This window comes from Bidens hawaiensis, unplaced genomic scaffold (assembly GCF_021521415.1).
Source record: "Bidens hawaiensis isolate Kalapana, Puna unplaced genomic scaffold, B.hawaiensis_p1.1 tig00007372_1, whole genome shotgun sequence".
NCBI classification, from domain to species: domain Eukaryota; kingdom Viridiplantae; phylum Streptophyta; class Magnoliopsida; order Asterales; family Asteraceae; genus Bidens; species Bidens hawaiensis.
This window is the reverse complement of record NW_027491509.1, coordinates 613,062-640,237: the sequence shown is the minus strand read 5'-3', so window position 1 is coordinate 640,237 and position 27,176 is coordinate 613,062. Positions and strand designations below refer to the sequence as shown.

At 40.5% G+C, this 27,176-nt stretch overlaps 1 pseudogene across 1 annotated transcript; it reads right to left on the bottom strand.

Annotated features, from left to right (window-relative positions):
* Positions 1-2,334: 2,334 nt before the first annotated feature.
* Positions 2,335-26,792, bottom strand: LOC143634996 (cysteine-rich receptor-like protein kinase 26; annotated as a pseudogene). Its single transcript, XR_013153975.1, has 7 exons — positions 25,953-26,792; positions 3,839-3,986; positions 3,636-3,756; positions 3,316-3,526; positions 2,997-3,234; positions 2,764-2,908; positions 2,335-2,660 (listed from the first exon to the last, which is right to left on the bottom strand). The product of XR_013153975.1 is annotated as a cysteine-rich receptor-like protein kinase 26 (transcript).
* Between the last annotated feature and the right edge of the window lie 384 nt (positions 26,793-27,176).

Below are 27,176 nucleotides of genomic sequence, written 5' to 3'. Positions count from 1 at the left end.
TGAATATTTGAATCGCGTTACCTATTAGACAAAATAGGGAAAATCTCCATTTTATCTTCGATTTTGATATAGAACCTAAAGAGATTATAAAAAAAATCATATAATAATTAATACAAATACAAATAAAAACGAAAAACAAAAACAATTGTAAATGAAATAAGGAATAATATGATACTCGGACCTCAGAGTAGCAAATAAAACCTTACCGGAAAACCGTAATAACTTCAAAATATCAATTCAATCTTGGATTTTGATAAACAGCCTAAAGAGATTATAACAAAAACATATAACAATTAAAATAAATATAAAACCTTACCAGAAAAAGATATAACCTTATCGGGAAATCATGTAACATTGTTGGCCATTATAGTATAAAATATAGCCTTACCGGAAAACGATTAATCCCCATCTACATTACCGGAATATAGGAGATGATGGAAGTAATAAGCCGAGAGAGAGAGAGATTAAAATGATTAGGGATGAAAAATCTTAAAGTTTAAATATGGTGTATGCAATTTTTTCAGACCCGAACCAGATGTCGACCCGGACTCCTTACCGGGTCACAGGTCGGACCGACCCAGGAGGGCGGACCGGACATTGACCCAAATGACGTAATAAATAATTAATAGTGTGTGTGTGTGTATATATATATATATAACAAATTTTTATATATAATATAAGTTTTTCCTTTTTTGGGTTAATATCCATTTGTTTATTATTTTCTCAAGATTTTGTATTTATTTTATTAATTTTGAACCATTGAATATATTGGATTCATTTCTTTTTTAGTATTAATTTTTAGTTTTTCATTTATAGGACATGTACATCAAACCATATATCTAAATATATATGTTTATTTTTCTAGATAAAGACATCATTAGAGTCCAGTGAAATGGCTAAAGGGGATTTTCTTAAAACTTTTATCTTGGTTTCACACTCGGGTTCGAATCCTCTCTTCGTCAAGTATTGTTGATTTAATAAAAAAAGGTTTTCATATGATTTGGCAATAATAAGAAAGGAAATAGATGACTTGGCAATGATGTGGCATTGATGTGGACACCCTAGTTAAATGTCATGTGGAACATTGTATTGCTTTAATAGTATTGTATGATAACCAACTGGTTTGAATACTCTTTTTAAAATAATAATACATTCCCTCGCCATTAAAGAATGAGTTCGCTCAAAAATACGATATTGTACCTATATATAAAACCGAAAAAAGATTGAGATCAGGCGAACCCGAACTCCTGTACAGTTGCACAACCTCCGACACTGATCATATGTATTTGTTCTTCCTCTTGTAACTCAGTACTCAAGTTGTTTTATCGGGTTGCTGAATGATTTTTCCAATTATTGTGACTAAATTAACCCTTTCGGCTTTCGTTACGGTTACACTTTTAGCTTACACTTACACTTTCGTTAGTTTATAAACAACCTTAAATTATATGTACAGTTACACTTTTTGCTTACACTTTCGTTATTTTATAAACAATCTTAAATTAACCCGAGTTGTTCAATCAGAACACCAACAATTCTGATTTTGAACCAGTTGATTTCTTTTGGTTCATGAAGAGAATTGTTGAAACGACCATGACCACGACGAATAAACCAATTAACCATACAGATTATTGTGATTGACTCAGATTTAAGATCATTTTCACCATTTTAATTGTGCTTCAAGTATTGCTTTTGAATTACTCACAAAACCTTCATCAATGCTCGATTTTGCCTGCATGGTTTCTTCAGTTTTGAAATCTACTCATGCATTGGTCCTTCAATCACAACATCATCAGCATCACTTTGAATATATGCTCACGTATTTCTCACAAAACCTTCATCAAGGTTCAATATGAAGTTTTCAGCAAACAAGAACGCTAAACTCCACAGGCGTCATAATTAGCCGCCGGTGAATTTGACCGCCATTTCATCCACTTTTGTTTTGATGTTTATTGTGTGTATTTTGCTACCATAATTTTCGATCGACGTAAAACACGTGTTAGTATTATTTTTGGCATATCATATCTATATTTCTTTGGTCTTTTATTTTTGTTGTTACACCGAGTGCCAGTACCATAAGTGAACCAAACCAAACGAATATCAACCAAAACTGACTTCTTGCCACATCGTGCGGAAGAATATGACTAGCATTTTTTACTTCAAAACACTCGGATCTTATAGCATGCATATATTATACTTCATGTGCTAATATTCCTTGAAGTGAAACATATAATTAAGAACTTTATTCTAAAAACAATGTGACATAAAACAAAAGGGTATTTTGTGATTCAAAGGTTATGGACAGTATTAATTGGATAATATATCATCTGCATGCAGCTATCGAGAAGTCATATCAGAAAATGAAGCAGTATTTACAGAAATCTCCTGTGATCCGGATCCTTTTCTACTATCCTCCAAAGCACCAATGTGATCACCACTATATGGAACAAAAAACGCAGGCTCCGACGGTACTTGGAGAGTAAGTGAGAAGCTATTAAGCATAAGAACAACCGCAGATATGGTTGGCCTGTCTGCGACATTTTTTTAACACATAATAACGCTATATGAATGCCTCTAATAATTTCTTTTAGTGAACTTGATCCTTTTAACAATATCGGATCTATTATATTTGATAATGTTCTAGTTCGCCAATTTCTCCATGCCTACAGGAGATTAGTAAAGTTTTTATGAAGTTATGATGTATGACAAAAAGATATATAAACAAAAATTATGTTGGTTTCAATTTTGAATGAACAAGGAACTTACATAGCTGAGCAAGTAGACATTATCCTGATTTTGAAAACATTGGTTTTGTTGACCTGTTATTAGTTCTAACAACACTCCAAAACTAAAGATGTCTAGTTTCACTGAGAATTGACCATGCATACCATATTTTGGTGCCATATAACCACTGAAAAGATTGCAATAAGTGAATAAAAGTTAGCACTTGATAATCATAAGATATATACTACAAAAACCCAAAAATGTATACTACTTACTAGGTCCCCACAACCCTGCGTGTGTTTCCTTGAGTTTCATCAGGGTTAAACAACCTTGCCATGCCAAAATCCGTTATTTTGGCGTTCATTTTAGCATCTAGCAAAATATTACTTGCTTTGAGATCACGATGGATAATTCTTACACGTGAGTCTTCATGAAGGTAAAGTAATCCCCTCGCAACACCTTCTATTATGTTGTACCTTGTATCCCAATCAAGAAGTGATCTCTTATCAGGATCTACAAATTTAAACGTTAAATGCATATAATGGAAGGAATTGCATTACCAAAATCATTAATGCATTTAGATAACTTCATTACCGAATAAAATCTTATCTAGGCTTGAATTTGGCATATACTCGTATATGAGGACTCTTTCGCATTCTTCTAAGCAAAAACCAAGCAGTCCAACTAAATTACGATGGTGAAGTTTGGCAACCAACATCACCTCATTTTTGAATTGCGGTTCACCTTGTCCGGAATCTCTTGACAACCTCTTCACTGCTATCAAACGACCATCTTGGAGCTCCCCCTTATGTTGTCACACATTAGTTTCATGCCATACTTCATTTGTTTATTCCATTCCATACAGCCATAAGAAAATCGAGCTCCTAGTTACAAAAGAAGTTTTTTAAGCATACCTTGTAAACGGGTCCAAATCCACCATGTCCGATCTTATTTTCTTCAGAGAAATCATCTGTTGCTCTCCTCACTGTACCGAGATCATATTCCGAAAATTCTACGGTGCTCGTATCCACAATTCTACCTAGACAAGGGGTAGCATTGAATATGGTCTATATGGATGGTCTTTAGATGAAGTTAGTTATGCTGTAAATTCAAAAACTTACTTTCTATACTTTCTTCAAGCAATTTCTTCTTCCTCAACATTATGAAGATGCAAATAGAAACCACTATTATAACAAATGCAGTTGTTGTCATAACGATAGATGTTACCATTCGAGTTAGGCTTGTATTACTTCTTGCTGGAATCACTGTCGAACAACGGTAACATAAACTGATAGGTAGATAAGTTTAAACGATTCACTTTTACATGGGTTAAGCTAAACACATCCCCTTCTTACTTGTCATATATCTCTTCGACCCTCTTCTTTACTTATCATACCTCTCTTAAAAAAATATCACATAAAATTTCCTATTCACCTTTGAGAGTCTTTCTTTTATACAAAAAAGTTTCAAACACATTTCTTGTAAAAAAATATAGTAACAAAAAACTTTTTCAAAAAGTTAAAAACAAAGGAAAAAAACACTTTTGCAAAAAGTTAATCTGTAATCTTTCACCACATAAATAATCTTCATGTTTCCCAACCAAGTTGTTATAAACATTTACAACATCGACTTAGAGTTTTCAGGTTTGATTACATGACATTAATTTTAGGTTTTACAGTGAATGAACTGGGCTAAAAAGAAATTGAAATTTATAATTTGTTGATCGGTTGACTCTAATCGATATTAAAGTTTCATATCTTAGCATATTTTAGATTTTGGTTTTTAGTCTATTAAAAAGAAAAACACACCCAAACTGGTTTAGCTCAACAAGTATTGGATGGAAAGTGAAGACTTGGGCTAGATACTACAAGGTCTCTCAAATTTGAATCGGATCCCAACTGTGTTTTACCATAGTGGGTCTTCGGGTGGCGGATTTTCATTTTCAATCGGGTACAGATGCTAGAGAAAACAAAACTTTACGGCAATCTTGAATTAAAAAAGCGTGAGACGAACAAAAGTGAAGAGTTCCTAACCAAGGCGAAAGGAACAAAAGCGAACGTTTTATGAACATGAGGCGACCATTTTTTAAAAAATATTAAATTATTAATAAACCACATATTATATACAAACCACATTATACTGTACTTAGTTTGTTTTGTGTTTGATTTAAGTGCCTACTGATAAATGAAAAGAATATGGAGGGTTCATAAATTAAGAGAAATGTTCACATGAGTTTCAACTTTTAAGTGGGTTGAAGTCATTAAAGCTATTTTTTATATTTTTTTTAATCTTTATAACTAGTATTAATGGATTCGCATTTGGTAGGAAGGATTTCAAATGCTAAGAACGTTATATGTGTTTTCCTTCATTTTTCTATCTTAGTCTTCAAGTGTGTTATTTCAATTTTTATTTATGAAAATGTGTCACTTTAGAAATGCGTCAAATTGCTTTGGCACAGGTCAAAATGAGTCATTTTAAAAGGGTATCAGTTTAGTTATAGTCAACCAGTCAATATAAAAAGGTATCGATTTCGTTCGAGTTTCAACGGGTCTTCTTAAAATCCTATCGATTCGGTTCGGGTCATAACGGGTCAATTTTAGAAGATATCGATTTGGTTCGAGTTAAAATAGGTCATTCTCAATGTGTAACGATTTGAGTATGGTCAAAACATGTCAAATTAAAAAGGTTTCGACTTGGTAATGTTCTTAAATGCGCTTTGGACATGCTTTAGTTTATTAGGGTGCAGGACTTTTCACATGAAATATAAAAACAGTTTTCGTAGTCAGATGGTCACTATTTTTGTTAGATTGGTGTATGAATATTTATGTCATCAACTGTGTTCTCAGTCCAGAAAGAAAAAAGCCCAAATCATTCTTGAATGCTTATCATGAATCCTTCATGGATGCTTATTTTCTGATTTGCTTGCTTTCCAGATTAATGTTAGTAAAGTTTATTTGTTTTCTGTTAATATTATAAGTTTATGAAGTTTATGTTTTATAGTATTAATTTTTATTCGTAAACATTTAACTATGTAAAGTTATTCTTTTTAAGTTTATGTGTTTCAATACTTTGTTTGCGTATGAATATGAATTACAATAAAAAATCATGTTGCCTCAAAATATTTAATAAAAAATAACTTGTCGTTTAAAATTATGTATGTTTTTGCTTGGCGCTTTCTATATTTCCGCTTGTGCCGTGCAAGGATAAATAACCTAGTATATATAACAAACGTATAAAACACACACACACACACACATATATATACCAAAATTCCAAAAATTGTGTAAAACAACTTTTCGAGTACCACATTACTTGCCTAAAATATCAAAGTAGCATAAAAACAAGTTATCGAATACCAAATTACTCAGAAGTATTTCCAAAAGAACACTATTCAAAAGTGTTTCAACTTTCAAAAGTTTATAGCCAAATGTGAAAAGTCTAGAAGTGACTAATCATAAGGTTAACTTGAAAATGATCTAACTAGTTGTTTTTGTACATGAAGCTTTCGTCTCCTCACTATTTCGCGGTTTCGTCTCCTTGCTTTTTCGCTCCGCACAAAAGCGCAGAAAATGTTTGCCTTTTGAACTGGCTTCGCCCTGGGTAGACAAAAGCGCCAATGTGCTCGTCTTGGGTCGCTTCTCGTCTCACCTCGCCTTGAGCACACTTTTTTAAACCAAGACCTACAAAAGTGCATGTCTGCTATCGACAGGGCCGGCTCAACGGTTTTGGAGACCTAAAGCTTACTAAATTGTTTGGGCCTTTTTCAAAATGATTTGATATAAACCCTCATCCTTCACCCGGGCTTGGGACCGGCAATAATAAACTAAAAGGTTTATAGTTGGCGGAGTTAAATTTTTTTTTTTGGTTTTATTATTATTATTGTTATTATTATTATTATTATTAATTTTGTGTTTAAACAAACTTACACATCTTGCTTTACTTGATGCAAATTGTTTAATCAAATATTCATATTCAAGTTCTTCAAAAAAAATCTTTCTCAATTGACAAAATAGCTAAACCATTTAAAGCATCTCGTTTAATTTATTTTTTTTGTCTTTTTGAATTACCAGATTCATACTTTCGAATGCGATTTGACATTGTTAAAATGATTAATCCTAAATCAACTATCAATCAAATGAAGAATATAATACAACTACTTATTACCTAAAACTAAAATATAGTTCAATCCACAAAACAATTAAAGCAATCAATATGAAGCAGAGTACAAAGTTACCAAAATACTCGAATAGAAAAAGCGATATGAAGCAGCGAGCAATCGAACTGAAGAACACCCAACGATTGCAGAGAGATGAAGTAGCGAGCAGCATCGATTGAAGAACCATAATATTGAATTTGATTGGAACGATTAGATGTTGGAAAGATGCAATCCGTCTGTTCGGTTTCTGAATTGAAGAAGTCGGCCACGCTATCTCTTATTTGCTTAACCCTAGGTAAAATAATAATATCATTAATTATTTAATAAAAGACTGCGTTCAAACAAATATACATACACATAAGTAATATATAATAACTTATATATGCCACACACGAGGAACAATATGGTATTCTTGGAATGTCGGGGAGCATAGATTGCACGCATTAGGGTTAGAAGAATTGTCCAATGGAATGGCAAGGGGCAATACACGAGAGGTGAATCGGTGATCAAAAGCACCCGACAATGTTGCTCGAAGTGGTGGTGTCTTAGAATTTATGGATTTGGCATGCGTTTTTTGGAGTGCCTGAATCCAATAACGACATACGTCGTCAATAGGTTGTATTTGTTCAATAGTATTATGACTAAGCTTCCCCAAGGTGTCCTTTTGTGGAAAACGGAGTTCAATGTAGGTTTGGATATTATCTTGCTCATGGGATATACCCTCCATAGGCAACCATAGTCAACACGTTGGTGCATCCACCTGAAAACAATTTTAAAAGACAACACTTCAAAGAAGCGCAAGAAGCAACACCAAAAATTATTTTACGATCTTTTGGTGTCCTGAAAGGAAGGTGGAAAATAATTCACTAACATGCAAAACAAATGCATCCCCAAAGCATTAGAAAAGTAAGTGTGCTTGTATTATTCTACACAGCAAGATTTTGAAGAATCAAAGTGTCGCGATATCTCTTGAATCGGCAGAAGCCAATATTCTCACACATGTACAATCCACCATAACCTTCGATTGGATTTCATCAAGCATTTGTATCAATTGAACCTTTTAAATAATTAGTTATATTTTTATTGTAGTTTTATTGTTACTTAATATCTAGTGTTATGCAGGCCCGGCTCTGAGAAAGCGAAAAGATTTTCGGCCGAGGGCGAAATTTTTTTTGTGCCTTAATTTAAAAGGATTATTTTGTTGGTTTAAACAATTATATTTTTATATAGGTTTTCTTGGTTATAATTTGGGTTGTGTAAAATTTTTTTGCATAAAAATAGGATTAAACATGTCTCAAATTAGACTTGAACCCATAACCTTTTGGTTGGGAGTAATACCCCTTTGCTACTAGACCAAGCTAGTGATCATGTAATTTAGTTTAAACATTAAATATACATATTGTTTTAAATAAAAATAAATATAATTTTTTTTTTTAAAAAAAAATTCGAGCCTAAAGGGGTGTCGGGTTGTGGCCGTCGACCACCCCGCCACCCCTATGGGCCGGCCCTGGTGTTATGCATCATTTATTTTTATGAGTTAAATGCCAATTTAGTACATGTAGTTTGACCAACTTCGTAAATTTAGTACCTATTCTTTATTTTGTGCAAATGGCTACATCAGTTTCAAAAAAACTTGTATTTTTAGTACTTTTTTTCTATCTTCGTCTATTTTTTTCGTTAAGTCATAGATAATTTGGTAACTTCGTTATTTTCTTTGTTTTTTTTCTTTTCTTTCAAACGCGTATATCTTGTAAACCCTAATTTCCCAAATCATAACATCAAAATACAAATCCTAAATCCTCAAACCCTTTCTCCTTCATCAATCATCGATTCGTTAGAGGTACGTACACAACATGTATTCAATCAACCTCTAGATTACCAACATTTTGACTTCAATTCCACAAACCCATATCCAATACACATCGGCGCCACCGCCACCTCCGCCGCCACTAGTCACTTTTTTAGTGAAACTTAGACGGCATGTTATGATTCCACAAACCCAAATCCAATCCACGCCGGCAATTGATTTTTTTTTTTGAAACCCATACAGCGGGTTTACAAGATATAGTGTTTGAAAGAAAAGAAAATAACTAAGTTACCAAAATATTCTTGACTTAATGGGAAAAATAGACGAAGTTAAAAAAAAGTACTAAAGATGTAAGTTTTTTGAAACTGAGGTAGTCATTTGCATAAAATCAAAAGTAGGTACTAAATTTGCATAGTTGGTCAAACTACAGGTACTAAATTGGCATTTAACTCTATTTTTATTGTTACACACTATTTCATATTAATGTAGTTAAAAAAATAATTATTTAGGAGAAGCCTCATTTTGATGGAATACCTTTATGATAAAGATATTATGCGAGCCAATAATTCAGCAATGGCTGAATGGTAAAAACATTTACTATTATTTATATAGAGTAAAAGAGAAAGTTGGTTTCACAAAACTTAAATATGTACCAGAAGTATATATTGGATATTTGTGCAACTAAAGCAATTAAGTTAGCTCTGGTCTGTTGGCTTTGTTGTTGTTATTAGATGGTGTTTTCTTGATTTGTTGACCTGGGTTTGAATACTTGCAAAAGGAAATATTTTCTTTATTTTTTTTTCATGTGTCATTATACAAACTTCAAGCAACCTAAGCCTTTTTTGGCAGATTCCTAAAAAAATTTTGGGTTGTTTATATGAAAGGAACGTCATTTTCTACGATGTTATAACCCCTACGTTTGCAGCATAGTGGTGAATATCGGAAGCATAGATGCACACTTCACTCTGATTTTGCAGATTTTGTAATATAGGCAGCGAGGAAGTTTCGCTTTTTGGTGTAACAACTTTTGTTGCAGCTCTGTCTGGAACCTGAGCTCGGGGAATTCAGTTCATATGCCACTATGTTAGCTACAAAGTGGTAAATATTAGAAGCATGGATGCATGCTTCGCTCTAATCTTGCCTAAAGAGTTGTAGAATCATTGTTTTTAAAGCTATGATGATTAAACTCGAGAAAAGTCAATTGACTTTCGGTCACAAAGATCTGAGCTCCGGTTATACCCCCTGAAGAGGTAGGTCCCAGCAGAGCCCAGTTGGTCCCGCAAGACTCACCTTGAACAGGGACGTCTGCGCAAAGGCCATCTGCTCCCGCAGGACCCACCATGCTCAGAGAATCTTACGCGCAGTATGCAAGCTGTACACGCAGGGAAAGCCTCCCAATGGTGAAGTACCCCGCCTGTTCCCGCAGTTGCGGATACAAGCCATCAGGGAAGGCTACCCGCAGACAGCAGGGCTACACGCACAAGACAATAGACACTTCAGTAGTCACATGAAGGAATGAGCAAGGCGGGAACAATCCCGCCAAAATGAGTCAGTCCGTATGATTCTGAAAGATCTGTACTATACCTACCAAGGTATGGATAGGACAGACAATCTGACCAGAACAGCCCATGAGCCAATCACAGGGTGACAGCTCACCGACAACAGTACGAGGAGGAGCACCCTCTAGTACTGTTTGTCACTATTAGCCGCTGCCTACTCACCAACCCTTACTGCGGGGCGTGCGCAGCCTACAGTTGGTGGAATAGTGTTACTATTGGCCGTAACCTATTCACCAACCAGCATGGCCGGCGTATAATCCACAGTAGGTGGGACGTGCAGGATCTACAGTTGGTCGAATAGTGCAGCCGACTTTGTTACTGTTGGCCGTAACCTATCCACCAACCAGTATGGCCTGTGCACAGTCCACTGTTGGTAGAACAGGAATACTATTCAGCCGGCTGTACCTTCTAGGAAACCTACCTTCGGCTATAAATACTCCAACATCTTGGAATGGTAAGATCATCTGCTATCCAGTTATCTAGCAATCTCTTAATATACACTCATATTCAGAGCAATCTAGTCTGATTCTCACGCCGGAGGGTGGTCACAAGGAGGAACCCCCCCCCTTCTCAGTGACGAGCTTACGGTGTTTGTTTTGCAGGTCTCCTGAAGAACAGCCTTCTCAGTTAGATCTCATCCGTGGGAAACATTACTTAACCCCCAGATTATCTATAATCTGTCCAGGGTTCACTTAGTGTTTCTTCATTGGCGCCATCCGTGCATAAAAGCTAGAACTATTTTAGTTTTTTTCACAATTTCTGAAGAAATGGTTAACGTTACTCCGGTCCAAAGGCCAGTAACCGACCAAGAAACCCCGGTAACAACCCCAGCAACTGGGGGGAACACCGGCGGTTATACAATCCTTACGAACACTACCCCGACTACCCAAGCCGTGGCAAGTGGAGTAAATATTCCACTGGGGTTCACCAATACCCAGCTGGAAAAACGAACAAGGGCCCCTCGCCAAACACTAGATCAAGTGAAGGCGTGGGCCGAAGCACGGCAAAGAGAATTCCAAGCCGAATTGGATGAACGCTTGCGTTCAGCTCAACAGGCTGACGAATTCGGCAGAACTCGCCAACACCTCGATATGAGCAGTGACTGCGAGTACTCAGACGACGAGTTGGAGTCCGATACCGACGCAAACCCTCGCCATAAGGCGAAAGGGAAGCGTAAGGAAACGGACGTCCAACCAAAGAGGAATTTTGGAGAAGCTTTTAAACCAATCGCGGAGAGAAACCCGCGTGACTTCTCCAAAACCTTTAGACCGACTGCTACAAATGCAGGAAAGTCAAAATTCGCAAGGGACATTGCGGAAGCAATCGCCCCGAGAAGTGCCAAACAGATGTCCAACATTGGCACTTATGATGGTCTATCCGACCCAGACGACCATTTGAACAGGTTCATTGCGGGGGCTACCGTCAGCAACTGGACGGAACCCACGTGGTGCTACATATTCCAGATGACTCTGGTCGGAGCAGCCAGGGCATGGTTCGATCGTTTACCGATCCACCACATATATGACTGGGCGGACTTTCAGAACAAGTTCAGCCAGCACTTTAGCCAACAGATGAAGTACACTGAAGAGCAGTGGACGATCCTCAACTGCGTGAGAGAGGAGGATGAATCTTTACTAGACTTCATCACCCGCTTCAACTCCAAAAAGCTAAGTCTCGGCAACATAAGTGAGGATCTGGTTCGCGCCGCCTTCATCCAAGGCGCCGAATACCCAGAACTTATCCGCACATTGACGGGTAAGGATGGCATGCCATCAACTTGGGATGCCATCATGACGGCGGCAAAGCGCTTTGCCGAGACGGAAAAGCAACTGGGAAGGGATCTTCCCCAGAGTACACACCTCTACACGCAGAGGACAAGGGAGAACAACGTTAGGACCGCCCGGCAGAACAAAAAGAGGCGGCTAGGTATTTGGCAGTCAAGGGTAAACTTTGACACCTCATCCAGCTCTCGCCCTCTTGTTGGCGGAAGGGACAACTCACACCCTTCAAACCGAAAAAACCGGTGGACGCCACTCACCAAGAGCGTCACGGAGATATTTGCCACGGAAAAATTGCCATGGCCAAAAGCCCCATTGATCCGGCAGAAACCTAATGCGGATCAAAGCAAGTCTTGTGATTTCCACGGGACAAAGGGTCATGGTACTGAAGAGTGCACATCCTTGAAAGACATTGTTGAAGCATTTGTCAAGGATGGAAGACTTGCACATCTCGTGGCATCAATCAGGAAGGGAGGAAGGAATGACAACCGGTACAGAGGTAACGGACGAAAGCCCGTTGACATCAGCATTAACATGGTTCACGGCAAGGTCGGAGGAAGAAAAAGACGAGCGACAGAACCATGCGCGTGGAAGGAAGCTGAGGTGCGCTTCCCGCGAGTGCCAGGAGGCCCCAGCAAAGAAGGCCCCATCGTCATCAAAAGCCAGCTGGGGCATTACATCACTTCCCGCACTCTTGTTGACAACGGCGCTTCGTCAACAGTGATGTACAGGCAGTTCTTTGACAAGCTGGATGATGAAGACAAAGAACGCCTGGAAACGGTCTACGCTTCAATGGAAGGGTTTGACGGCAGTACAGAAACCCCCCTGGGTATCCTATCTTTCCCCGTCACTCTTACAGATGGAAAACACTCCCGCACAGAAGATGTGGACTTTGTCGTGATGAGGAAGCCACACCACACGTACGACATCCTCTTCGGGAGAGACGGGATGGCAAGATTCAACGTCGTGGTATCTTCAGTCCACGGCATGATGGGATGGCCAACAGCTGAGGGTGTAGCGATGATCACTGGCATTCCCCAGGTATGCATCGCATCTGTCTCATCTAAACCCAAACCAAAGATGGCTAAACCAACCATCACCGAACCGGAAAAATGGGCCTTCAATGGCAAGTACCCCGACCAGGCCGTTACCATTGGACCAACAATCGTTGATCCCACCCGCACCCTACTCAAACGCTTACTGCAGAAAAACGCTGACATCTTTGCGTGGGCACCAGCTGACATGACTGGTGTACCCCGAAGTAAGGCGGAGCATAAGCTCAAGTGCGATCCGGCTGTCACGCCAGTCGTACAAAAGCGCAGAGTAATGGGGCCTGAACAAACTAACGCGTGTAGAACCCAAGTTAAGGAACTCCTTGACGCAGGCATCATACGCGTTAGTAGATATCAAACATGGGTTGCAAATCCCGTAATGGTACCGAAGAATGACAAACAATGGCGCATGTGCATAGATTTCAAAGATTTGAACAAAGCATGCCCCAAAGATTGTTATCCGTTACCAGAAATTGATCTTAAGGTGGATTCGTTGGCACCATTTCGCCTTAAATGCTTCTTGGATGCATATAAGGGGTACCATCAAATCCACATGGCCGTAGATGACCAGGACAAAACCGCATTTCGGACGCCCGATGGTACATTTTGTTATAAAATGATGCCATTCGGACTTAAGAATGCAGGGTCCACGTACCAACGACTGATGGACAAAGAGTTTCATGCCCAAATCGGGAGAAACTTGGAAGTCTATATGGATGATTTGGTCATCAAAAGCCCCGAGCCAGAAGCGATGTTGAAAGACATTGAAGAAACTTTCAACACGCTCAGAAAGATAAACATGAAGCTCAACCCGAGCAAGTGTTCATTTGGGATGGAAGAAGGGAAGTTCTTGGGAGTCATTGTTACTAAAGATGGCTTCAGAGCGAACCCTGAAAAGGTCGAAGCCATTGTTAAAATGGAATCACCTACCACCATCAAACAGGCTCAGACACTGAATGGACGACTAGTCGCACTTAATCGCTTTTTGGCAAACCATGCGGATAAGTCGTTTCCTTTCGGTGCAACATTGAGAAACTGCTTAAAGAAAACGCACTTCCGCTGGACACCAGAAGCGGAAGCAGCTTTTCAGGAGATTCGGTCACGCCTGATCGAACTCCCAACACTTACAGCACCACAAGCGGGAGAGGAGTTAATCCTATACCTTTCCGCAACAGATAGAGCAACCGGGGCAGTCCTGCTAATAGAACGAAAAGGCATCCAGATGCCAATCTATTATGTTAGCCGTGTACTAACAGACGTAGAAACCCGGTACTCTACCCTCGAAAAATTGGTCTTAGCACTTATACACGCTTCACGCAGGTTAAGACGATATTTCCAGGGCCACCCAATCACCATTCTCACCAACTTCAAACTCTCAAACGTTCTAGGCAAACCCGAATTATCGGGACGTCTAGCCAAATGGGCAATTGAATTGGGAGAATATGCAATTAAGTACAAGCCAAGACCAGCCATAAAAGGCCAGGTCCTGGCCGATTTTATTGCAGAAGTCCCCGCTTCGCGGGAGAAAGAGTGCCAGGAGGAGGCTCAACCCTCCCCAGCACAGGACATCAATGATGTCTGGCGACTCTACACTGATGGAGCAGCCAATAACGAGGGTTCAGGCGCAGGGTTAAAATTAACCAACCCAGCAGGTCAAGAATATACTTACGCTATTCGGTTGGATTTCCCAAGTACGAATAACGAAGCCGAATACGAAGCATTCTTGGCCGGATTGAGAATTGCGCGTAAGATGGGAGTGAAAAATTTGGAAGCCCACGTGGATTCCATGCTGGTGGCCAACCAAATAAATGGGACGTACACGGCTGTAAACGACACAATGGCCCTGTACCTCGCCCAGGCAAAAACCCTTATGCGTGATTTTAATGATTGTAAAGTCATACACGTCAAGCGCAGCGAAAACAAATCTGCGGATGCGTTAAGCAAGCTTGCATCACTAGCCTTCACCCACTTGGGAAAGGACATCCGCATTGAACTCCTCGAAGCACCATCAGTCCCGCACAAGGAAATTTGTGTCATCCAAACCGGTACAGAAACGTGGATGACACCAATAATAAATTACCTTGCAGCAGGAACACTACCAGAGTCAAAAACACAGGCAAGAAAACTACGCTGTAAAGCACTGAATTATCAACTCGTCAATGACATCCTTTACAGACGTAACTTTCTTGGCCCACTCTTAAGATGCGTGGACAACCAAGATGCTAACTACCTCCTAAGGGAGGTACACGAAGGCATCTGTGGAGTACACGCAGGTCCCCGCGCTGTTGTAGCCAAGCTAAACAACGCGGGATACTTTTGGCCGGGGATGCATACGGATGCACAGGCATACATCAGAAAATGCAGGTCTTGCCAGCTTTACGCACCCAACACGCACCGCCCGAAGAATGAACTTGTTCCGGTCACTTCTTCATGGCCATTTCAGAAGTAGGCCATCGATGTGACAGGCCCATTTCCTACAGCAGCAGGAAATGTTCAGTTCCTAGTGGTAGCCATCGACTACTTCACCAAGTGGATAGAAGCAAAACCTTTAGCCCAAACAACCGCGAAACATATCAAAAAATTTATTTGGGAATTTATTATTTGTCGTTTTGGACTTCCACAGAATTTGGTGAGCGATAATGGCACCAACTTTGCTGACAAGAAGCTACAACAGTGGCTAAAAGAACTTCAAATCACCCACACCTTTACCTCAGTGGCACACCCGCAAGGTAATGGTGAGGTGGAAAGAGCAAATAAGAGCATCGTCGAAGGCATCAAGAAGAGACTATCGGAACACAGATCCGGCTGGGTGGACGAGCTTCCGCACGTCCTTTGGGCAAACAGAACGCTGAAAAAGGCCAGTACGGGAGAAACCCCGTTCAGCCTCACTTATGGCACTGAAGCCATGGTCCCGGTCGAAATTGGTCTACCCTCACCAAGGGTCTTGAGTCAGCCAGAAGACAATGATGCGGAAAGACGGTTGGATCTTATGCTAACCGAGGAACGCAGAGACTTAGCCGCAGTACGTGAAGAGAACTACAAACGACAAATGCAAAAGTACTACAACACGCGGGTAAAACTCTGCAACTTCAGTATAGGAGACTACATACTGCGTAACAACGAGGCTTCAAACCAAGAGCGCCCAGGAAAACTGGCCCCGGTCTGGGAAGGGCCATACATTATCAAAGAAGTCCTGGGAAAAGGCGCATACCGGCTTGAAAGGCTCGATGGTACCCCCATCCCAAGAACATGGAATGGAGCTCAATTACGCAAATGTTATATGTAGATCAATTCCAAACTTGTAAAGAAAAGGCCTAGAGCCACTTCTAATGGAAATGATTCTCCTTTCACAATGTGTTGATAGCCTTACCTTTAACTTATGAACTTCACATGTGCCGGTATTCACCGCATCAATGTGTGAAGTAGTTGCGTGTGGAAGGCGGAAAAACCCGCATAAACAACGCTAAAAATAAGGAAAACCTACACGCAGGTCAGATGTAAGTAAAGTTTAGCCATCCTTGTAAGTGCAAGTGACGGTCTTACCCGCACAATCACGAACAAGGAAGCAAAACTTCAACCTATCATCTACCACGTTCAAAGGTTAACTTATACTAAAAAAGGATAAGGAAAACCTACACGCAGGTCAGATGTAAGTAAAGTTTAGACATCCTTGTAAGTGCAAGTGACGGTCTTACCCGCACAATCACGAACAAGGAAGCAAAACTTCAACCTATCATCTACCACGTTCAAAGGTTAACTTATACTAAAAAAGGATAAGGAAAACCTACACGCAGGTCAGATGTAAGTAAAGTTTAGCCATCCTTGTAAGTGCAAGTGACGGTCTTACCCGCACAATCACGAACAAGGAAGCAAAACTTCAACCTATCATCTACCACGTTCAAAGGTTAACTTATACTAAAAAAGGATAAGGAAAACCTACACGAAGGTCAGATGTAAATAAAAGTTTAGCCATCCTTGTAAGTGCAAGTGACGGTCTTACCCGCACAATCACGAACAAGGAAGTAAAACTTCAACCTATCTAGCACGTTCAAAGGTTAACTTATTCTAAAACACTTGGAAAATTGCTAATTTAAAATATGCAAGTCATATAAAGCAAGGAATCCAATGAAAGAAGCGGTCTTAGCCGCACAAAGATTTACATTTCATAATTGTTCGTTACAAGAATGGCCGGGTAACTACCCGCCTACAAAGAATCTATACAAAGTCTATCCTAGCAGCGGGAATGGATCTTCAGAATCAAGCTTCAGGACCACTTCCACTTGGACCCGCCCCATCAATAGAGCGTGGCGGTTCAAGGAAAGCCTTGAGGATAGCAAGTCCATCATCAGCAGCAGCGACTTCCTTCACCTTCTCCACCACCGGATGCGGAAAGGCGGCATATTGGTTCACCGCTTGGTCATATGCAGCTTCGGTATCCACATCGAACAAAGGGAAGTTGGAAGGCGGGAAGCCTCTCTCAACGAACCCTAGACCAAGCAGGAAGCCGGCCTTTTCCCCATCCTCATGAGAAGCGTTGAGGGCTGCGCTCATGGCATCATCGTAGGTAGTCTCTGAGAAGACCCGACGCACAACCTACAAAAAAAAAAAAAAAGATACAAGTGTCAAAACACCTTTTCTATGAACAAAGGAAAGCGTGAAGACGTAAAGATTAACATACCTGAGACAACGCTTCTCGAAGAAGCCATTCCTTGGCAACCAGAGCTTCTTCAAGGGCGGCTTGAGCTTGGGTGCAGGCGGTTTCGGCTTCGCTTTTGTTAAGGTTGGCAAGTAGCACTTCCTTTGCGGCAGCCTCTTCGACGCCCTTAAGCTTCCGCTCAGTGTGGTCAAGCACACCCCTTTGGTCCAAGATCTCCTGGAGCTTCTTGGCATCTTCCATTGCCAAGGCATCATGAGCACGTTGGAGAGCCTCTAATTTGGCCTTGAGCTCCTCGTTCTCCATGCGTAAAGGCTCAGCAACGGCTTCAGCCTTGGTGGCCCTCTCGGTCGCGTTCCTCGCAGTCTCCTTAGCTAGCCGAAGCTGTTCGTTAACAGCTTGGGCAGCCTTGGAGCGGGCCTCGAGTCGCGCTTGAACCTCGACCTCAAGGGCCTTGAAGGCCTTCTCTTTCTCCGCAGCAGCTGCGGACAGTTGTTGGTTCTCCTCCCGAAGATCCCGCGCTTGAGATACGTCCTTGGCGCGAGCTGCTTTCAACTTGTCGTTTTCACGACAAAGCAGCTCGACGCGCGGCTGCATCCGGGCCTGGAGAACCCGAAGCTCATTGGTTAGCCTACCCTCTTGGTAGCTAGCCATGGCTTCCCCCAACGCACCATGGGGAGCAGCGTGGCGAGCCCATTCCACGCACTCCACAGGGGTACGAAGGGTTGTTCCTCGGCGGATGTTCCATCGCGGAACATACACTTCATTGGAATCCGACACTGAAAAAGAAACAAAGCAGTTAGGAAAAGATGAAGAAAAAAATATAAAAGCCAAAAGAACCCTACGCACCTGTAGGGTCGATCACAGGCCGATAGCCACCGAACCCATCGCCTGAACCTAAGGGAAATCCATCCAAAAGTCGGGCAGATGGGAAGGTGGCAAAGGTTGGCGAGAAGCCCTGCGCGTACCTGATGGGCCGGCCGTCGTTGCCGGTGGCGGAGGCATAGTAGTGGCCGCCGTGGTCGCCGTCGGGGTCTCCGCCGCAGAATCTGCAGCAATCGTAACCGCCGGCTCGGTGAAAGATGCTGTAAAAATCGCACTTACCACCGGCGGTGACGTCATCTCGGCCGGAACAGTCGGCTCAAAGGGGTGAGCAACTGATCCAGCGGAAGCAGGCGCCGGCGCCTGGGTCGTCGCCTCAGGTAGGCTGACCGAGCCTACCGTGGCGGAGAGGTACTCCCCTGCGCTCCACCCTGGAATGCGTCAACATCCACGCCTGCACAAGAAGATAAGTGTCAAATAAATTTATAAAGTGAAAACTACAAAGATAAGAAGAATGTTTGTACTTACGGGTTTTCTTGAGCTTGAACGTACGGACGGGCGGGGACGAATCCGATGGAGCCGGTCTCTTGACGCCGGCTGCCGTCGTCGCCATTGGTACTCCGGAGGTAGCAGTCGTAGCCTCCGGAACACTGGTCTTCTCGCCACCGGGGTTCCCCGCCACCTCTTCATTATCTGACTCACTGTCAGATAAGACCACTGGATCGGCCGTGGAGGCCACCTTCTCCTTCCCTTTCCCACCGGCAGCCCTCTTCTTCCGCACCAACGGAGGACCATCTGCGGATTCCTCAGAAGAAGACAGGATGTCAGGAATTCCGGCAGCGGGTACAGCATTGAGAGGGGGAGGATAGAATAACGCCTTACCTGGCCGCCGGTGGCTCAGGATCTCGTGGCCCAGCGGATAGACCTCCACAAACCGATCCGCTGTTTGCTCCAGGATGGGCAACTCGTTCTCGTCTAGAGCACGAGTACCCACCCGCACGGGACCGTCAGCTTCCCGCGGGTACAGGAGTGACTCCAAATTGTTCCCCTCTGAGAAAAAAAAAGTTAGAAGACAAACTCAAATCAGCAAAAAAGACAAGACATACCATAAGGAATAGAATTCAAACCGTATTCGAGAAGGATGGGGAACCGAGACGCCTCCTTCCATACCCGGCTCATCCCCAGCATTACCATCCCGGACTCCGGAAACCGGTAAACCGGAGATTGGACAAGAGATATCTTCGCGAACCATTCCGCCTCCTGGTAGCTGGAAGCGTGAAGGCTCGGAAGCGCTTGCCCCTTCTTAAACTTCATGGCAATAGGGATGGCGCGGGCAGAAATGTAGAAGAACTCCCGCTTCCACGATCGGAGACTGCGCTCGGTCGCGCAAATCTTCAGACCCTTGATCCGGGTCGTCAGGGTGTACCACCCCTGGATGCACCTCCAAGTATAGAAGGTCATCAGGCGGTCCACATAGGGCTCAATGCCCAGAATTCGGCACACCCACTCGAAGTGCCGAACCTTGGCAATCGCCATCGGGTGCACCTCGGTCAGGTGCACACCGTGCCTCTCCAGGACACGGTACACAAACTTTGTCAATGGGAACCTAAGGTTCCCATAAACAAAGAATGCAGCATATACCCCGATCTTGCTACTGGGGGCATCGTACACAGTCTGATGAGGTTCAGGAAACTCAGGCTCAAGAGACTCAAGCATGAATTTCCTGACAACATACTGGTACAGATCGATAGGTAGAGCACACTGGCACTCGCCAGCAGTACTCCTATCGTCGACTACAGCTTCAGCATCATGAGAAGACACTGCAAAAGAAGAAACGATTTCGGAGGAATGCTCAATTAAAGAAGAGAGTATTCACCAGAAATCGCTTTAGAGATGAAGAGAAGAGGTGAAGATGTGAATTACAAAGGACCCTCTCCCCCTTTATATACTAATCGCAATTAATGCGATGAATTTAATGCGGAGGAGAGAGAAATCGAAGGTGCAATGAAACTATGACACGTGGCAAAAAGCAGGCTGGCAACAGCTGTTGACAGGACGCGTACCATTAATTTCGCGGCCACGCGCCCGAAAAACAACGCCCACGCGCCTGAAAAAGCGTCTGGAATGACCATGTACTGTCATGTCACCATAACTTCCTGCACGTCCTGACACAGTCAGAAGAAACCGTCGCACGACGTTTCAGATTTTGGACTGTTCCTATCTTTCCACCAACTCTTCGAATTTCAAAATTCAAAATTTAAAAAAGATTCAAAAGTAAGCGGGAAAATACCCCTTACCTTGGCAAACAAATAACCGTAAGACGGATGCGGGTACAGTGTTAAGGCAAAACCCTTCACATACCTAGCACCCGCAGGGAATTGAAGCCAAGAATACCTTGGCAACCAAGTAACCATAAGCCGGGTGCGGGTACAGTGTTAAGGCAAAACCCTTCACAAACCTAGCACCCGCAGGGAATTGAAGCCAAGAATACCTTGGAAGTAAAGTAACCGTAAGACGAGCGCGGGTAGTGTTAAGGCAAAACCCTTCACATACCCAGCCCCCCGCAGAAAATTGAAACCAAGAAGGATCTTCTGGGCAATGCTTGCGGATAGAGGAGTAACATCCCCGCATAATGGGAACGTCGAGAATTATATTGTTTGAAACTCCGTGATGGAATTAATGGTCTTAGCATAATTGATCACTATGTTGAAAACCACCAAGACCCCATGGAGACTATATACAAATAAGACTCAACGCTCCTGACTCGCGAGAAGGTTACATACCTACCCGCATCATACCCAAAGATCAAGCAAAAAAATCGGGAATTTTTGCAAGTGACATTAGGAAACCCGCGGGAAGAATTCCCACGGAGAACCTTAAAACTAAAAACCTTTTCAAAACCCCTTGCTTAAAGTCCAAAAGTTCACCTCACTTTATTGAACATTCATGAGAAGAACATTGGACTGGGGGGACTTGAAGAGGTAGGTCCCAGCAGAGCCCAGTTGGTCCCGCAAGACTCACCTTGAACAGGGACGTCTGCGCAAAGGCCATCTGCTCCCGCAGGACCCACCATGCTCAGAGAACCTTACGCGCAGTATGCAAGCTGTACACGCAGGGAAAGCCTCCCAATGGTGAAGTACCCCGCCTGTTCCCGCAGTTGCGGATACAAGCCATCAGGGAAGGCTACCCGCAGACAGCAGGGCTACACGCACAAGACAATAGACACTTCAGTAGTCACATGAAGGAATGAGTAAGGCGGGAACAATCCCGCCAAAATGAGCCAGTCCGTATGATTCTGAAAGATCTGTACTATACCTACCAAGGTATGGATAGGACAGACAATCTGACCAGAACAGCCCATGAGCCAATCACAGGGTGACAGCTCACCGACAACAGTACGAGGAGGAGCACCCTCTAGTACTGTTTGTCACTATTAGCCGCTGCCTACTCACCAACCCTTACTGCGGGGCGTGCGCAGCCTACAGTTGGTGGAATAGTGTTACTATTGGCCGTAACCTATTCACCAACCAGCATGGCCGGCGTATAATCCACAGTAGGTGGGACGTGCAGGATCTACAGTTGGTCGAATAGTGCAGCCGACTTTGTTACTGTTGGCCGTAACCTATCCACCAACCAGTATGGCCTGTGCACAGTCCACTGTTGGTAGAACAGGAATACTATTCAGCCGGCTGTACCTTCTAGGAAACCTACCTTCGGCTATAAATACTCCAACATCTTGGAATGGTAAGATCATCTGCTATCCAGTTATCTAGCAATCTCTTAATATACACTTATATTCAGAGCAATCTAGTCTGATTCTCACGCCGGAGGGTGGTCACAAGGAGGAACCCCCCCCCTTCTCAGTGACGAGCTTACGGTGTTTGTTTTGCAGGTCTCCTGAAGAACAGCCTTCTCAGTTAGATCTCATCCGTGGGAAACATTACTTAACCCCCAGATTATCTATAATCTGTCCAGGGTTCACTTAGTGTTTCTTCACCCCCACCGTCCGTCGCAACGCGGCGGGTAAAAATACTAGTATAGAGTAAAGGAGACTGTTGATGCCACATCTAATTTTTGGAATATTTTAAATAGCATTTCTGTATATATTTTCAAAGGAAGAAAATACAAGCAATTTGACTGTTTGGTGGAGTGGCAAGAGTAAAGATGGTGAAAGTTTGTACTCATGGGTATCAAGTTCGAAACTCCTACAATGCTGACGTGAGTTGGTTATATTAGAAACCACACATGCTTGGCTTAGTTTTGTTCAAAACTTGGAGTTTTATATTTTTTTTAAGGTTTTTTACAGTTTATGTTATTTTGCAGATTCGTGATAATTTAGTTACATCCTTCATAAAGTTCATGCATGGGTCCGTTAAAAAAACATGCATTAGCATTGGTGTTATTTTAGCTAATAACAACAATCGTTTTTATATTTCCATATCAAATGTATGTTTGGTTGCTATACGGTGTGTTGGTTTCATAACAGTATTGTTACAAGCTAAACTGATATCGCTTAACATGCAACACCAAACAGAATTTGTTGCGCAATGCGTGCGTGGAAAAATCTAGTGTATAGTAAAAGAGAAAGTTGGTATTACAAAATTGAAATGGGTTCCAAAATTTTCATATATAATAGATATTTGTGCAACAAAATCAACTAAGTCAGTTCTGGTGTGTTGGCTGTTGTGAAGTTGGTAGGTGTTTACTTTTGTTTGATCCGGGTTCAATTCTTCTTGGTATAAGTAAATGTCTTCTACAACTTTTTTTTTGGATTTGTGTGATTCTTCTTGGCAAAAGTAAAAATGTCTTCTACAATACTTTTTTTTGATTTGTGTGATTTTTTTTTATTTTGATACCATAAGAAATGTAATGGTAACTGACCGAACACCAGTTTTATTTTATTTTTTTAGTTTCAGTATCGTAACTAACGTAACTTAAACCGACCAAAACTGTAACGAACATGATGGAAACAACCGAGTTTTAACGACCGACGTCACTCCATTGGTCCACCTCAATTTCTATACTTTTTTTTTTGTTTTTGTTTTAGTTCCGATATCGTAGCGAGCGTAACCGAAACCGAACGAATTCACGCAGAATTACCGCCCGCTCGGGAACAACAACGCTTGGGTTTTACCACCGGCCGGTTTTCCGACTGAATACATGTCGTTTTAAATACTTAATTTTTTATATGTTAATTTGATTAGTTTAGTTGGGTTTCAACGATTGGGATTTACCAACATCGTCTATACCGTAACGAACGTAACAAACGATGACTGAATTCATGTTGACCCACCGTCGTAACGCTCGGGTTTACCAATGCCGTGGAACTAATGGCCCGGTTTACCGACCGAATAAATATGCTAATTGATACGCTATACAAGTGCTGCTATTTTTTTTGGTTTAAACATGTAAATTTGACGTTTTTATTTTTTAGGTTTAGTTCTGGTATTGTAACTAATGTTGTCAATACCGACCGAATTCGCGTTGACACGTCGGTACCACACCCGGATTCACCGACAAATTTCGTCACGCAACGCACGGGTAAATCACTAGTTGAGAGTAAAGACGAAGTGTGTAGCCGCTAAAATTGAAAAAAAAAGGATATTAAAAGGAAATATTTAAAAGAAGAAACTGACAAGCAACGAAACATAAGAAAATACCATATAGTTTTTTATTATTATTTTATTTACTTTTAGTTTTTTTTGTTCAACTTTTAGCATGGTTCAGTGACCAAGGTATATATTGGAATTACAAAAAGGAATAATAATTAGAAAGACGAGAACTATTTGTAAATTTATAATCATACAAAAAAACTAAAAAAATAATAAAAAATCATAATTAAAATTTTATAAAAAAATGAAAAAGGTAAAAACATAAAAATGTTTTCATCGTCTTTCTTGTTCTAAAAAACACAATTATAAGTGAAAAAGATCATTAAGTCTTTTTGTTTATCATTTTGTTTTGTGCTTATTTTCGTCATTGATTATGTATTTTTTCCTTAACATTTTATCTTTTTTTTTCTTAATATTGTGTTATATTACTCAACATTTTGCTATATTTTGTTCGGTATTATGTTATATTTTGTGATTTATCGTGTCTTTATTTAGTTATAGTTGTGTTTTTTTATTTATATTCGTCATTATGTCTTTTCGTCAATATTTTTTATTTATTTTATTTATTTTTATTGTTTTTGAGCACGAATGATGACGAAAACATTTTAGTTTTTTTTTTTATTTTTTTGTTTTTTATTTATATTTTGAGTTATGTTTTTTTTATTATTTTATTTTTAAAGAGTTTTTGTATAGTCACAAATTATTCTCACAATTCTCATTTTTTGTCTGTCTTTGTATTTCGAAAATATTGGCTATTGAATAAAAAAAGTTACTCTCTTCTTTTTGACGCGTTGAATCAAATTATTAACTTTATTATAGAGAAAGAATAAAACAAAATAAACATTGAAATTATGATAATGTGTATAAGCAAAACCCTAATGTTTTTGCCTTTTTAATTATCATTAAGCGTTGAATCAAATTATTAATTTTCTAAAAACAATGCGTGCCTGCTTGGTAATGGTCCTTGACTATTGCGACATCCACCTAAACCATCTGTCTTTTTATCAAAGTTGTTACAAAAATAATATGATGTGATGTAATATGTTTTTATGGCCATGACTCATGAGTTTCAAGCTGACCAGTTACATGTTCACATCTAATCTAATTATCTAATTAGCATTATGTAAGATTAGGACGTCTCCAATAATTATTTAAAATTTTTAGCCCGAATATAAGAAAACTTTCCAACATTTCTGGCACCCTTTAACACCCCTACTCGATGTAGCCGGCGTTAAGACCCGACCACCTTAGTTTTGCCGCTTCTTTTACACATCAACCAGACTAAAAGTAACTACATTTCAACAACGGTGAATAGTTCTAATTTGTATTTGGTTGGTTCAACACTAGATGTGTTCGATGACTGAACAATTTTTTTTTAATTATGTAATCATTTTATATTTCTATTTATGAACTTTAATAAATATTTTTCTTTACCCAATTTAATTTTCTATTAAAACTGAACATTAATAAAGTTATTATTCAGCCTTTAAAGTTTAATAAAGTTAATTTTTTATTCTTTAAATCAGTAAATCTTTTTTTATACTTTTGTAAATTTGATTCTTTTTTATTTAACTTATCATAATTAAAGTTAGCGTTTAACTTTAAACATGTTTACTAAACCGTGTGGCTTGCATATATTTACCATCATTGAGATTTTAAAGCACACATGGTGTATATTAACCCATCAATACACCGGGTAGCAAATACACCACCGCCGCATAGCACAGGCATCACGTGCTAGTTCTTATACAAATCAATTTTGATTTAAATATAAACAAGACGAGAACATACCAAAAAGAGACTGAGCCTGAGATGGAGGAGAAATGTTCACGTTCACGTCATCATAAAACAAATGATCTTCATACCTTATATTGCACTTAGGAGATAGAATCCTCACCCCCATTTTGATTCGACAACATCCATCGAGTCGAGCAACCGCGTCTCTCAAGCAATCTCGACATTGCTCATTCGATAGGTCTGGAGTACACTGAGCAAGCCCATAAATGGCAGTGCCATTAGCCCGTGCCATTGTGCCACTAGCGTACTTTAACTAACCGCCACTAGCCGCTTGCATTGTCACGTTTCCTAACAGTTTTAACACGTCTTCAAGTAACCCGGCTACATTCGTTGCATTAATATCCATATATTCCTCGACAAAATCATTAATATCATTTTTCCCTAAAATAATATCATTGGAATACAACAACAAACAGTTATCATAATATCCACTTGAAACTATTTGATTGGGACAAATTTCTCTTAGTTTCACTATGGAGTTGTTGACACAAGTGAGACATGTAACCAAGTCGGTGTCACCCAGACAAAGGGCGATGGTATTGGCTGTATCGGGTTCTGGCCTGAAGAGCTGTTGAAGAAACCGTAACCGGAGTTAGTGGCAGGAAGACGGGCAAGGGCACGATTGAGATTTATTCGTAAACTACTGTTTGTTGTGTAATTGAAATCGGGATCACAATATCTACTAAAGAAATCAGGTTGAGCTAAGATGAGAATGTTTAAGGAACATATGAAATAAAATGAGAGAAACATAAGTTTTGACATCATTGTGCTATTGATTCATGTAGTCATTCAGGGTAGAGCTTATATAAGAAATAAAGTCAAAACACTAATTATGATAAACTTCACTAAATTTCTTACATACACATACGTTATGTATACAAATGTGATAAAGTAAAGAAGGTGACGATTCAAGGATGAACATGAATGTTGAACATTGTACAAAATGAAAGATATTTGTGAGGATGGATACCACATTTTGACTTTTTCTTAGTTCAATATTTCTTTTAAAAATAAATAATATCGTATACTTCATAATTGTTAAAATTGCCCAAAAAGTTATTTAGTAAAATTTAACACTTTTTAAATTTTAGAGTAAAGCGTCAAATCGTTTCTAAGGTTTGGTTGTTTTTGCGACTTTAGTCCAAAAAAATTATTTTGTGCATCTGAACCATTGAGGTTTCCCAATCGTTGTCAATGTCGTCCAAATTGATAGCACTG